At 70.0% G+C, this 13,826-nt stretch overlaps 8 non-coding genes across 8 annotated transcripts; all 8 read right to left on the reverse strand.

Moving 5' to 3' along the window:
- Window positions 1–37: 37 nt before the first annotated feature.
- Window positions 38–156, reverse strand: LOC132415408 (5S ribosomal RNA). The gene has a single exon (XR_009517145.1). It is a non-coding gene; the product is annotated as a 5S ribosomal RNA (ribosomal RNA).
- Window positions 157–1,087: 931 nt separating this feature from the next.
- LOC132415409 (5S ribosomal RNA) lies at window positions 1,088–1,206 on the reverse strand. Its single transcript, XR_009517146.1, has one exon. It is a non-coding gene; the product is annotated as a 5S ribosomal RNA (ribosomal RNA).
- A 2,692-nt stretch (window positions 1,207–3,898) lies between these two features.
- Window positions 3,899–4,017, reverse strand: LOC132415410 (5S ribosomal RNA). Its single transcript, XR_009517147.1, has one exon. It is a non-coding gene; the product is annotated as a 5S ribosomal RNA (ribosomal RNA).
- Window positions 4,018–4,948: 931 nt separating this feature from the next.
- Window positions 4,949–5,067, reverse strand: LOC132415411 (5S ribosomal RNA). Its single transcript, XR_009517148.1, has one exon. It is a non-coding gene; the product is annotated as a 5S ribosomal RNA (ribosomal RNA).
- A 2,692-nt stretch (window positions 5,068–7,759) lies between these two features.
- On the reverse strand, window positions 7,760–7,878 carry LOC132415412 (5S ribosomal RNA). Its single transcript, XR_009517149.1, has one exon. It is a non-coding gene; the product is annotated as a 5S ribosomal RNA (ribosomal RNA).
- A 931-nt stretch (window positions 7,879–8,809) lies between these two features.
- LOC132415413 (5S ribosomal RNA) lies at window positions 8,810–8,928 on the reverse strand. Its single transcript, XR_009517150.1, has one exon. It is a non-coding gene; the product is annotated as a 5S ribosomal RNA (ribosomal RNA).
- Window positions 8,929–11,621: 2,693 nt separating this feature from the next.
- On the reverse strand, window positions 11,622–11,740 carry LOC132415414 (5S ribosomal RNA). The gene has a single exon (XR_009517151.1). It is a non-coding gene; the product is annotated as a 5S ribosomal RNA (ribosomal RNA).
- Window positions 11,741–12,671: 931 nt separating this feature from the next.
- LOC132415416 (5S ribosomal RNA) lies at window positions 12,672–12,790 on the reverse strand. Its single transcript, XR_009517153.1, has one exon. It is a non-coding gene; the product is annotated as a 5S ribosomal RNA (ribosomal RNA).
- Window positions 12,791–13,826: the final 1,036 nt, after the last annotated feature.

Genomic DNA, 13,826 nt, shown 5'->3' on the forward strand with positions numbered 1-13,826 from the left:
CGAGTAAAGGAGAAGGCGGGCGGAGCGGGAGGCAAAAAGCCTACAGCACCCGGTATTCCCAGGCGGTCTCCCATCCAAGTACTAACCAGGCCCGACCCTGCTTAGCTTCCGAGATCAGACGAGATCGGGCGCGTTCAGGGTGGTATGGCCGTAGACGGGGGCGGGGGCCGCGGGCGGCCTCTTGAGGAGCAGTTTCGCTGGCGCTGGCGCCTTAACGCCAGCCTGGCGGCCGGCCCGCCCCGGCAGGGCCCCCTCGCCCGCCCAGGCAGGGGGAACGGAGGTCTCGGGTATCGGGCGGCGGCGGAGGGTTTGGCGACCACCTCCCAGCCCAGGGCGGCCGTGACCCAGCAAACCCTTGGGCGCTTGGCGCCCCGCCCAAGATCCCGCACGTCGCTCACAGGGACGTGGCCCCAGAGGCTTCAGGGCCCGGGGCCCGCGGTCCCTTGGGCATCGGCCCTGCCCGCCCACGCGGCGCTAGGCGCAGCCCGGCCGCAGCCCGGGCCGGCCCTCCTGCCCGACAGCAGCTGGCCCGAAGCCACTGGGAGCCACCATTGAGTCGCCACGGCCCCTCAGCCCCGGCAAGGCCACCCTTGCCCCCACACCCCCCGCCGAGCTCAGGACCCCGCCCCTGGTGGCCGGCAGGCCCGGGCAAGCGGCCCCTGCCCTCGATCCCGCTCCCGCACCCGGCCGCGGTGACACGCCAGAGGGGCGGGGTGGGGGGGGGCTTTTGTCGGAGGGAGCTGTGGAGGGACACACAGGCACACAGGTGGCGGCGCCGGGGCTGGGCGCCGGTGGGGGCGGCCAGGTGCAGGTCGAGGGGCTCGCGGGCCGAAAGGACGGCAGCTGGGCCGGCGGCGGAGTCTGGGTCCGGGCCGGCCACCCCGGGAGCGTCTGGGGTGCGGCTGCCTTCCAGGGCCGCCTTCTGGCCGCCTGGCCGGCCGGGCCGGCGGGGAGCGCCCCCGCCGTCGCGCGCCGTGGTGGGAGGGGCCTGAGGAGGTGGGGCCTGCAGCGGGGCCCGGCGGGGGCGGAGCCGGCGGCCCCCGCCGCGGGCGAGTAAAGGAGAAGGCGGGCGGAGCGGGAGGCAAAAAGCCTACAGCACCCGGTATTCCCAGGCGGTCTCCCATCCAAGTACTAACCAGGCCCGACCCTGCTTAGCTTCCGAGATCAGACGAGATCGGGCGCGTTCAGGGTGGTATGGCCGTAGACGGGGGCGGGGGCTGCGGGCGGCCTCTTGAGGCCCAGTTTCGCTGGCGCTGGCGCCTTAACGCCGGCCTGGCGGCCGGCCCGCCCCGGCAGGGCCCCCTCGCCCGCCCAGGCAGCGGGAACGGAGGTCTCGGGTATCGGGCGGCGGCGGAGGGTTTGGAGACCACCTCCCAGCCCAGGGCGGCCGTGACCCAGCAAACCCTTGGGCGCTTGGCGCCCCTCCCAAGATCCCGCACGTCGCTCACAGGGACGTGGCCCCGGAGGCTTCATGGCCCGGGGCCCGCGGTCCCTTGGGCATCGGCCCTGCCCGCCCACGCGGCGCTAGGCGCAGCCCGGCCGCAGCCCGGGCCGGCCCTCCTGCCCGACAGCAGCTGCCCGAAGCCACTGGGAGCCACCATTGAGTCGCCACGGCCCCTCAGCCCCAGCAAGGCCACCCTTGCCCCCACACCCCCCGCCGAGCTCAGGACCCCGCCCCTGGTGGCCGGCAGGACCGGGGAAGCGGCCCCTGCCCTCGATCCCGCTCCCGCACCCGGCCGCGGTGACACGCCAGAGGGGCGGTGTGGGGGGGGGCTTTTGTCGCAGGGAGCTGTGGAGGGACACACCGGCACACAGGTGGCGGCACCGGGGCTGGGCGCCGGTGGGGGCGGCCAGGTGCAGGTCGAGGGGCTCGCGGGCCGAAAGGACGGCAACTGGGCCCATGGCGGAGTCTGGGTGTGGAGGGCTCTGAGCCTCCATCCGCTCTGGTGCCTCGGGGCTACGGGCCCGAAGCCTGGTAGCGCGACACCCCACCGGCCCACAGACGTAGCCTCCCCAGCTGTGCTCGCAGCGAGTGCAACCGCAGCCTGCATCCCTCCACGGGACACTTGGATTACTCCCGCGATCCCCACGAGGTGCGGCACCCGGCGGCCGAATGGGCTGAGATCCTGCCCTTGCGGCGCCCTGTGGCCACCTCCGCCTCCCTCACGGTACTGGCCGAGGCCTCGCACCAGCGGGCGCCGGCTCCCAGCTCAGCGCTGCTCCTCCGCCCCTCTCACCTCCTGCCCGACGTCCAGGCTACCGAGCACCCTCCACCCCCGCCCACCTTCATGCCACTCAGCCGGAACCCGGGAGGCAATGCCAACTACCAGGTGTATGACAGTCTGGTGCTGAAGCGGCAACCGCAGGAGGGCCAAGCGCGGGCCGACTCGCTGCTACCTTCCACCTCGGCCTCCAGGCCCTCTCTGCACGGGAGCCAGACTGGGAAAATGAACGTACCAGCAGCAAATGGGGGCAGGGGCAGGGGGCGGCAGGGCATGGAGAGAGGAATAAAGAGCGCCAGAGTCCAGGAAACATTGGTGGTCTGTGGCTTGGAAGCGCCACTCCTTCTGCCAGCCTGGGTCCCTGCGCTTGGCTTCCTGCAATAAGAAGCCAGTGTCCCCTTCTTGGCCTGAGGGTCCCTTTGGTTTAGTGGCCACAGTTCTGCCAGCAGGCCCCTCCTGGTCCTATACCATGCACTAAGTACATCTGCAGCTGCAGACTCCAAACCCCTGGTCTCTGGGCACCTCCTCTGTGTCTCAGCTGTCCCTGTCCACAGAGAGCCTCATACAAGAAGTTGCTTCCAAACTGGGAGGTTCCACATCTGGGCAGGTCCAGCTCCAGGCCCAGTGAAGGGCATGAAGAAGGCTGAGGCTCTGGACTCCAGCCAGGCCTTCAGCAGGCCTCTGAGGCCAAGGTCTTCCTAGTCTCAAGAGGGGCCAAGAGACGCAATGTGTCATTTGAACAAGTGAGTCAGCGGGCGGTGAGCGAATGAATGACCGCTCGAGGGGATGTATGCCGGCCACCGGGCCCTGTTTGACTGTCCAGGCTCAGCTTACCTGACCCTGGTTACCAGGGAATGCCACTCTGGGCCCACCTTTTCATCCCCCTCCCTCACTGTGACCTCACCCCCTGCCCCATTATGACCCAGTCTGGCTCCCAGTTAAAACTGGAGGGCAGAGGGCCCAGGCAGTCCTGGGACCAACGGCCATGGGTGAGCGAAACTACTACCGAGCCGAGCCGTTCACTGGCCCCATCCCCAGGAAATGCCAGGAGCAAGGATACTCAATTCTTCTGATCCCGGTCAGCTTCATCTTGCTCAACGTGGGGATCAACGTGGTGACTATGGTCAGGGCAGGATCTGTGCAGCGCGGTTGGGGGAGCCCTGGGGTCTTGAAGGGGCTGAGGTGGGAGGGCTGCTGGGGTGTGACCGGACAAGGGTTGGATTTCAGGGCTCACCCTGCTCCCGGCCTCCCCCCTCCCCTTCTTCCCTCAACTCTGGAGGCATCTGAAGAGATTCTTGCGGGCACTTTTCAATCGTATTTTCCACAAAGGTGAGTGGGCGCCGGCGTGGGTTCAGGGGATGTGGGCCTGTCCCCTTTCTTCTATCCCTGCCTTGATTCTCAGCCCCTCAGGAACCCAGGCCCTGACCCATCTCGCCTTTCCCCACAGACAAGCAAGCCAGCTGTGTAGGCAGCCATCGCATGTGCATGCGCTGCTCCGTGGATCCCAAGAACCTGTGCTCAAGAGTTTCTTCCCGCTTCTGCCATCGCCCAAGCTTCCTGCTCGGGCAGGCAAACCACCTTGACTACTGCCTGCAGCGGGGCTCGGCGGGGGCGGAGCCGGCGGCCCCCCCGCCGCGGGCGAGTAAAGGAGAAGGCGGGCGGAGCGGGAGGCAAAAAGCCTACAGCACCCGGTATTCCCAGGCGGTCTCCCATCCAAGTACTAACCAGGCCCGACCCTGCTTAGCTTCCGAGATCAGACGAGATCGGGCGCGTTCAGGGTGGTATGGCCGTAGACGGGGGCGGGGGCCGCGGGCGGCCTCTTGAGGAGCAGTTTCGCTGGCGCTGGCGCCTTAACGCCAGCCTGGCGGCCGGCCCGCCCCGGCAGGGCCCCCTCGCCCGCCCAGGCAGGGGGAACGGAGGTCTCGGGTATCGGGCGGCGGCGGAGGGTTTGGCGACCACCTCCCAGCCCAGGGCGGCCGTGACCCAGCAAACCCTTGGGCGCTTGGCGCCCCGCCCAAGATCCCGCACGTCGCTCACAGGGACGTGGCCCCAGAGGCTTCAGGGCCCGGGGCCCGCGGTCCCTTGGGCATCGGCCCTGCCCGCCCACGCGGCGCTAGGCGCAGCCCGGCCGCAGCCCGGGCCGGCCCTCCTGCCCGACAGCAGCTGGCCCGAAGCCACTGGGAGCCACCATTGAGTCGCCACGGCCCCTCAGCCCCGGCAAGGCCACCCTTGCCCCCACACCCCCCGCCGAGCTCAGGACCCCGCCCCTGGTGGCCGGCAGGCCCGGGCAAGCGGCCCCTGCCCTCGATCCCGCTCCCGCACCCGGCCGCGGTGACACGCCAGAGGGGCGGGGTGGGGGGGGGCTTTTGTCGGAGGGAGCTGTGGAGGGACACACAGGCACACAGGTGGCGGCGCCGGGGCTGGGCGCCGGTGGGGGCGGCCAGGTGCAGGTCGAGGGGCTCGCGGGCCGAAAGGACGGCAGCTGGGCCGGCGGCGGAGTCTGGGTCCGGGCCGGCCACCCCGGGAGCGTCTGGGGTGCGGCTGCCTTCCAGGGCCGCCTTCTGGCCGCCTGGCCGGCCGGGCCGGCGGGGAGCGCCCCCGCCGTCGCGCGCCGTGGTGGGAGGGGCCTGAGGAGGTGGGGCCTGCAGCGGGGCCCGGCGGGGGCGGAGCCGGCGGCCCCCGCCGCGGGCGAGTAAAGGAGAAGGCGGGCGGAGCGGGAGGCAAAAAGCCTACAGCACCCGGTATTCCCAGGCGGTCTCCCATCCAAGTACTAACCAGGCCCGACCCTGCTTAGCTTCCGAGATCAGACGAGATCGGGCGCGTTCAGGGTGGTATGGCCGTAGACGGGGGCGGGGGCCGCGGGCGGCCTCTTGAGGCCCAGTTTCGCTGGCGCTGGCGCCTTAACGCCGGCCTGGCGGCCGGCCCGCCCCGGCAGGGCCCCCTCGCCCGCCCAGGCAGCGGGAACGGAGGTCTCGGGTATCGGGCGGCGGCGGAGGGTTTGGAGACCACCTCCCAGCCCAGGGCGGCCGTGACCCAGCAAACCCTTGGGCGCTTGGCGCCCCTCCCAAGATCCCGCACGTCGCTCACAGGGACGTGGCCCCGGAGGCTTCATGGCCCGGGGCCCGCGGTCCCTTGGGCATCGGCCCTGCCCGCCCACGCGGCGCTAGGCGCAGCCCGGCCGCAGCCCGGGCCGGCCCTCCTGCCCGACAGCAGCTGCCCGAAGCCACTGGGAGCCACCATTGAGTCGCCACGGCCCCTCAGCCCCAGCAAGGCCACCCTTGCCCCCACACCCCCCGCCGAGCTCAGGACCCCGCCCCTGGTGGCCGGCAGGACCGGGGAAGCGGCCCCTGCCCTCGATCCCGCTCCCGCACCCGGCCGCGGTGACACGCCAGAGGGGCGGTGTGGGGGGGGGCTTTTGTCGCAGGGAGCTGTGGAGGGACACACCGGCACACAGGTGGCGGCACCGGGGCTGGGCGCCGGTGGGGGCGGCCAGGTGCAGGTCGAGGGGCTCGCGGGCCGAAAGGACGGCAACTGGGCCCATGGCGGAGTCTGGGTGTGGAGGGCTCTGAGCCTCCATCCGCTCTGGTGCCTCGGGGCTACGGGCCCGAAGCCTGGTAGCGCGACACCCCACCGGCCCACAGACGTAGCCTCCCCAGCTGTGCTCGCAGCGAGTGCAACCGCAGCCTGCATCCCTCCACGGGACACTTGGATTACTCCCGCGATCCCCACGAGGTGCGGCACCCGGCGGCCGAATGGGCTGAGATCCTGCCCTTGCGGCGCCCTGTGGCCACCTCCGCCTCCCTCACGGTACTGGCCGAGGCCTCGCACCAGCGGGCGCCGGCTCCCAGCTCAGCGCTGCTCCTCCGCCCCTCTCACCTCCTGCCCGACGTCCAGGCTACCGAGCACCCTCCACCCCCACCCACCTTCATGCCACTCAGCCGGAACCCGGGAGGCAATGCCAACTACCAGGTGTATGACAGTCTGGTGCTGAAGCGGCAACCGCAGGAGGGCCAAGCGCGGGCCGACTCGCTGCTACCTTCCACCTCGGCCTCCAGGCCCTCTCTGCACGGGAGCCAGACTGGGAAAATGAACGTACCAGCAGCAAATGGGGGCAGGGGCAGGGGGCGGCAGGGCATGGAGAGAGGAATAAAGAGCGCCAGAGTCCAGGAAACATTGGTGGTCTGTGGCTTGGAAGCGCCACTCCTTCTGCCAGCCTGGGTCCCTGCGCTTGGCTTCCTGCAATAAGAAGCCAGTGTCCCCTTCTTGGCCTGAGGGTCCCTTTGGTTTAGTGGCCACAGTTCTGCCAGCAGGCCCCTCCTGGTCCTATACCATGCACTAAGTACATCTGCAGCTGCAGACTCCAAACCCCTGGTCTCTGGGCACCTCCTCTGTGTCTCAGCTGTCCCTGTCCACAGAGAGCCTCATACAAGAAGTTGCTTCCAAACTGGGAGGTTCCACATCTGGGCAGGTCCAGCTCCAGGCCCAGTGAAGGGCATGAAGAAGGCTGAGGCTCTGGACTCCAGCCAGGCCTTCAGCAGGCCTCTGAGGCCAAGGTCTTCCTAGTCTCAAGAGGGGCCAAGAGACGCAATGTGTCATTTGAACAAGTGAGTCAGCGGGCGGTGAGCGAATGAATGACCGCTCGAGGGGATGTATGCCGGCCACCGGGCCCTGTTTGACTGTCCAGGCTCAGCTTACCTGACCCTGGTTACCAGGGAATGCCACTCTGGGCCCACCTTTTCATCCCCCTCCCTCACTGTGACCTCACCCCCTGCCCCATTATGACCCAGTCTGGCTCCCAGTTAAAACTGGAGGGCAGAGGGCCCAGGCAGTCCTGGGACCAACGGCCATGGGTGAGCGAAACTACTACCGAGCCGAGCCGTTCACTGGCCCCATCCCCAGGAAATGCCAGGAGCAAGGATACTCAATTCTTCTGATCCCGGTCAGCTTCATCTTGCTCAACGTGGGGATCAACGTGGTGACTATGGTCAGGGCAGGATCTGTGCAGCGCGGTTGGGGGAGCCCTGGGGTCTTGAAGGGGCTGAGGTGGGAGGGCTGCTGGGGTGTGACCGGACAAGGGTTGGATTTCAGGGCTCACCCTGCTCCCGGCCTCCCCCCTCCCCTTCTTCCCTCAACTCTGGAGGCATCTGAAGAGATTCTTGCGGGCACTTTTCAATCGTATTTTCCACAAAGGTGAGTGGGCGCCGGCGTGGGTTCAGGGGATGTGGGCCTGTCCCCTTTCTTCTATCCCTGCCTTGATTCTCAGCCCCTCAGGAACCCAGGCCCTGACCCATCTCGCCTTTCCCCACAGACAAGCAAGCCAGCTGTGTAGGCAGCCATCGCATGTGCATGCGCTGCTCCGTGGATCCCAAGAACCTGTGCTCAAGAGTTTCTTCCCGCTTCTGCCATCGCCCAAGCTTCCTGCTCGGGCAGGCAAACCACCTTGACTACTGCCTGCAGCGGGGCTCGGCGGGGGCGGAGCCGGCGGCCCCCCCGCCGCGGGCGAGTAAAGGAGAAGGCGGGCGGAGCGGGAGGCAAAAAGCCTACAGCACCCGGTATTCCCAGGCGGTCTCCCATCCAAGTACTAACCAGGCCCGACCCTGCTTAGCTTCCGAGATCAGACGAGATCGGGCGCGTTCAGGGTGGTATGGCCGTAGACGGGGGCGGGGGCCGCGGGCGGCCTCTTGAGGAGCAGTTTCGCTGGCGCTGGCGCCTTAACGCCAGCCTGGCGGCCGGCCCGCCCCGGCAGGGCCCCCTCGCCCGCCCAGGCAGGGGGAACGGAGGTCTCGGGTATCGGGCGGCGGCGGAGGGTTTGGCGACCACCTCCCAGCCCAGGGCGGCCGTGACCCAGCAAACCCTTGGGCGCTTGGCGCCCCGCCCAAGATCCCGCACGTCGCTCACAGGGACGTGGCCCCAGAGGCTTCAGGGCCCGGGGCCCGCGGTCCCTTGGGCATCGGCCCTGCCCGCCCACGCGGCGCTAGGCGCAGCCCGGCCGCAGCCCGGGCCGGCCCTCCTGCCCGACAGCAGCTGGCCCGAAGCCACTGGGAGCCACCATTGAGTCGCCACGGCCCCTCAGCCCCGGCAAGGCCACCCTTGCCCCCACACCCCCCGCCGAGCTCAGGACCCCGCCCCTGGTGGCCGGCAGGCCCGGGCAAGCGGCCCCTGCCCTCGATCCCGCTCCCGCACCCGGCCGCGGTGACACGCCAGAGGGGCGGGGTGGGGGGGGGCTTTTGTCGGAGGGAGCTGTGGAGGGACACACAGGCACACAGGTGGCGGCGCCGGGGCTGGGCGCCGGTGGGGGCGGCCAGGTGCAGGTCGAGGGGCTCGCGGGCCGAAAGGACGGCAGCTGGGCCGGCGGCGGAGTCTGGGTCCGGGCCGGCCACCCCGGGAGCGTCTGGGGTGCGGCTGCCTTCCAGGGCCGCCTTCTGGCCGCCTGGCCGGCCGGGCCGGCGGGGAGCGCCCCCGCCGTCGCGCGCCGTGGTGGGAGGGGCCTGAGGAGGTGGGGCCTGCAGCGGGGCCCGGCGGGGGCGGAGCCGGCGGCCCCCGCCGCGGGCGAGTAAAGGAGAAGGCGGGCGGAGCGGCAGGCAAAAAGCCTACAGCACCCGGTATTCCCAGGCGGTCTCCCATCCAAGTACTAACCAGGCCCGACCCTGCTTAGCTTCCGAGATCAGACGAGATCGGGCGCGTTCAGGGTGGTATGGCCGTAGACGGGGGCGGGGGCCGCGGGCGGCCTCTTGAGGAGCAGTTTCGCTGGCGCTGGCGCCTTAACGCCGGCCTGGCGGCCGGCCCGCCCCGGCAGGGCCCCCTCGCCCGCCCAGGCAGCGGGAACGGAGGTCTCGGGTATCGGGCGGCGGCGGAGGGTTTGGAGACCACCTCCCAGCCCAGGGCGGCCGTGACCCAGCAAACCCTTGGGCGCTTGGCGCCCCTCCCAAGATCCCGCACGTCGCTCACAGGGACGTGGCCCCGGAGGCTTCATGGCCCGGGGCCCGCGGTCCCTTGGGCATCGGCCCTGCCCGCCCACGCGGCGCTAGGCGCAGCCCGGCCGCAGCCCGGGCCGGCCCTCCTGCCCGACAGCAGCTGGCCCGAAGCCACTGGGAGCCACCATTGAGTCGCCACGGCCCCTCAGCCCCGGCAAGGCCACCCTTGCCCCCACACCCCCCGCCGAGCTCAGGACCCCGCCCCTGGTGGCCGGCAGGCCCGGGCAAGCGGCCCCTGCCCTCGATCCCGCTCCCGCACCCGGCCGCGGTGACACGCCAGAGGGGCGGTGTGGGGGGGGGCTTTTGTCGCAGGGAGCTGTGGAGGGACACACCGGCACACAGGTGGCGGCACCGGGGCTGGGCGCCGGTGGGGGCGGCCAGGTGCAGGTCGAGGGGCTCGCGGGCCGAAAGGACGGCAACTGGGCCCATGGCGGAGTCTGGGTGTGGAGGGCTCTGAGCCTCCATCCGCTCTGGTGCCTCGGGGCTACGGGCCCGAAGCCTGGTAGCGCGACACCCCACCGGCCCACAGACGTAGCCTCCCCAGCTGTGCTCGCAGCGAGTGCAACCGCAGCCTGCATCCCTCCACGGGACACTTGGATTACTCCCGCGATCCCCACGAGGTGCGGCACCCGGCGGCCGAATGGGCTGAGATCCTGCCCTTGCGGCGCCCTGTGGCCACCTCCGCCTCCCTCACGGTACTGGCCGAGGCCTCGCACCAGCGGGCGCCGGCTCCCAGCTCAGCGCTGCTCCTCCGCCCCTCTCACCTCCTGCCCGACGTCCAGGCTACCGAGCACCCTCCACCCCCGCCCACCTTCATGCCACTCAGCCGGAACCCGGGAGGCAATGCCAACTACCAGGTGTATGACAGTCTGGTGCTGAAGCGGCAACCGCAGGAGGGCCAAGCGCGGGCCGACTCGCTGCTACCTTCCACCTCGGCCTCCAGGCCCTCTCTGCACGGGAGCCAGACTGGGAAAATGAACGTACCAGCAGCAAATGGGGGCAGGGGCAGGGGGCGGCAGGGCATGGAGAGAGGAATAAAGAGCGCCAGAGTCCAGGAAACATTGGTGGTCTGTGGCTTGGAAGCGCCACTCCTTCTGCCAGCCTGGGTCCCTGCGCTTGGCTTCCTGCAATAAGAAGCCAGTGTCCCCTTCTTGGCCTGAGGGTCCCTTTGGTTTAGTGGCCACAGTTCTGCCAGCAGGCCCCTCCTGGTCCTATACCATGCACTAAGTACATCTGCAGCTGCAGACTCCAAACCCCTGGTCTCTGGGCACCTCCTCTGTGTCTCAGCTGTCCCTGTCCACAGAGAGCCTCATACAAGAAGTTGCTTCCAAACTGGGAGGTTCCACATCTGGGCAGGTCCAGCTCCAGGCCCAGTGAAGGGCATGAAGAAGGCTGAGGCTCTGGACTCCAGCCAGGCCTTCAGCAGGCCTCTGAGGCCAAGGTCTTCCTAGTCTCAAGAGGGGCCAAGAGACGCAATGTGTCATTTGAACAAGTGAGTCAGCGGGCGGTGAGCGAATGAATGACCGCTCGAGGGGATGTATGCCGGCCACCGGGCCCTGTTTGACTGTCCAGGCTCAGCTTACCTGACCCTGGTTACCAGGGAATGCCACTCTGGGCCCACCTTTTCATCCCCCTCCCTCACTGTGACCTCACCCCCTGCCCCATTATGACCCAGTCTGGCTCCCAGTTAAAACTGGAGGGCAGAGGGCCCAGGCAGTCCTGGGACCAACGGCCATGGGTGAGCGAAACTACTACCGAGCCGAGCCGTTCACTGGCCCCATCCCCAGGAAATGCCAGGAGCAAGGATACTCAATTCTTCTGATCCCGGTCAGCTTCATCTTGCTCAACGTGGGGATCAACGTGGTGACTATGGTCAGGGCAGGATCTGTGCAGCGCGGTTGGGGGAGCCCTGGGGTCTTGAAGGGGCTGAGGTGGGAGGGCTGCTGGGGTGTGACCGGACAAGGGTTGGATTTCAGGGCTCACCCTGCTCCCGGCCTCCCCCCTCCCCTTCTTCCCTCAACTCTGGAGGCATCTGAAGAGATTCTTGCGGGCACTTTTCAATCGTATTTTCCACAAAGGTGAGTGGGCGCCGGCGTGGGTTCAGGGGATGTGGGCCTGTCCCCTTTCTTCTATCCCTGCCTTGATTCTCAGCCCCTCAGGAACCCAGGCCCTGACCCATCTCGCCTTTCCCCACAGACAAGCAAGCCAGCTGTGTAGGCAGCCATCGCATGTGCATGCGCTGCTCCGTGGATCCCAAGAACCTGTGCTCAAGAGTTTCTTCCCGCTTCTGCCATCGCCCAAGCTTCCTGCTCGGGCAGGCAAACCACCTTGACTACTGCCTGCAGCGGGGCTCGGCGGGGGCGGAGCCGGCGGCCCCCCCGCCGCGGGCGAGTAAAGGAGAAGGCGGGCGGAGCGGGAGGCAAAAAGCCTACAGCACCCGGTATTCCCAGGCGGTCTCCCATCCAAGTACTAACCAGGCCCGACCCTGCTTAGCTTCCGAGATCAGACGAGATCGGGCGCGTTCAGGGTGGTATGGCCGTAGACGGGGGCGGGGGCCGCGGGCGGCCTCTTGAGGAGCAGTTTCGCTGGCGCTGGCGCCTTAACGCCAGCCTGGCGGCCGGCCCGCCCCGGCAGGGCCCCCTCGCCCGCCCAGGCAGGGGGAACGGAGGTCTCGGGTATCGGGCGGCGGCGGAGGGTTTGGCGACCACCTCCCAGCCCAGGGCGGCCGTGACCCAGCAAACCCTTGGGCGCTTGGCGCCCCGCCCAAGATCCCGCACGTCGCTCACAGGGACGTGGCCCCAGAGGCTTCAGGGCCCGGGGCCCGCGGTCCCTTGGGCATCGGCCCTGCCCGCCCACGCGGCGCTAGGCGCAGCCCGGCCGCAGCCCGGGCCGGCCCTCCTGCCCGACAGCAGCTGGCCCGAAGCCACTGGGAGCCACCATTGAGTCGCCACGGCCCCTCAGCCCCGGCAAGGCCACCCTTGCCCCCACACCCCCCGCCGAGCTCAGGACCCCGCCCCTGGTGGCCGGCAGGCCCGGGCAAGCGGCCCCTGCCCTCGATCCCGCTCCCGCACCCGGCCGCGGTGACACGCCAGAGGGGCGGGGTGGGGGGGGGCTTTTGTCGGAGGGAGCTGTGGAGGGACACACAGGCACACAGGTGGCGGCGCCGGGGCTGGGCGCCGGTGGGGGCGGCCAGGTGCAGGTCGAGGGGCTCGCGGGCCGAAAGGACGGCAGCTGGGCCGGCGGCGGAGTCTGGGTCCGGGCCGGCCACCCCGGGAGCGTCTGGGGTGCGGCTGCCTTCCAGGGCCGCCTTCTGGCCGCCTGGCCGGCCGGGCCGGCGGGGAGCGCCCCCGCCGTCGCGCGCCGTGGTGGGAGGGGCCTGAGGAGGTGGGGCCTGCAGCGGGGCCCGGCGGGGGCGGAGCCGGCGGCCCCCGCCGCGGGCGAGTAAAGGAGAAGGCGGGCGGAGCGGGAGGCAAAAAGCCTACAGCACCCGGTATTCCCAGGCGGTCTCCCATCCAAGTACTAACCAGGCCCGACCCTGCTTAGCTTCCGAGATCAGACGAGATCGGGCGCGTTCAGGGTGGTATGGCCGTAGACGGGGGCGGGGGCTGCGGGCGGCCTCTTGAGGCCCAGTTTCGCTGGCGCTGGCGCCTTAACGCCGGCCTGGCGGCCGGCCCGCCCCGGCAGGGCCCCCTCGCCCGCCCAGGCAGCGGGAACGGAGGTCTCGGGTATCGGGCGGCGGCGGAGGGTTTGGAGACCACCTCCCAGCCCAGGGCGGCCGTGACCCAGCAAACCCTTGGGCGCTTGGCGCCCCTCCCAAGATCCCGCACGTCGCTCACAGGGACGTGGCCCCGGAGGCTTCATGGCCCGGGGCCCGCGGTCCCTTGGGCATCGGCCCTGCCCGCCCACGCGGCGCTAGGCGCAGCCCGGCCGCAGCCCGGGCCGGCCCTCCTGCCCGACAGCAGCTGCCCGAAGCCACTGGGAGCCACCATTGAGTCGCCACGGCCCCTCAGCCCCAGCAAGGCCACCCTTGCCCCCACACCCCCCGCCGAGCTCAGGACCCCGCCCCTGGTGGCCGGCAGGACCGGGGAAGCGGCCCCTGCCCTCGATCCCGCTCCCGCACCCGGCCGCGGTGACACGCCAGAGGGGCGGTGTGGGGGGGGGCTTTTGTCGCAGGGAGCTGTGGAGGGACACACCGGCACACAGGTGGCGGCACCGGGGCTGGGCGCCGGTGGGGGCGGCCAGGTGCAGGTCGAGGGGCTCGCGGGCCGAAAGGACGGCAACTGGGCCCATGGCGGAGTCTGGGTGTGGAGGGCTCTGAGCCTCCATCCGCTCTGGTGCCTCGGGGCTACGGGCCCGAAGCCTGGTAGCGCGACACCCCACCGGCCCACAGACGTAGCCTCCCCAGCTGTGCTCGCAGCGAGTGCAACCGCAGCCTGCATCCCTCCACGGGACACTTGGATTACTCCCGCGATCCCCACGAGGTGCGGCACCCGGCGGCCGAATGGGCTGAGATCCTGCCCTTGCGGCGCCCTGTGGCCACCTCCGCCTCCCTCACGGTACTGGCCGAGGCCTCGCACCAGCGGGCGCCGGCTCCCAGCTCAGCGCTGCTCCTCCGCCCCTCTCACCTCCT

The sequence above is a fragment of the Delphinus delphis genome, chromosome 19, assembly GCF_949987515.2.
Source record: "Delphinus delphis chromosome 19, mDelDel1.2, whole genome shotgun sequence".
NCBI classification, from domain to species: domain Eukaryota; kingdom Metazoa; phylum Chordata; class Mammalia; order Artiodactyla; family Delphinidae; genus Delphinus; species Delphinus delphis.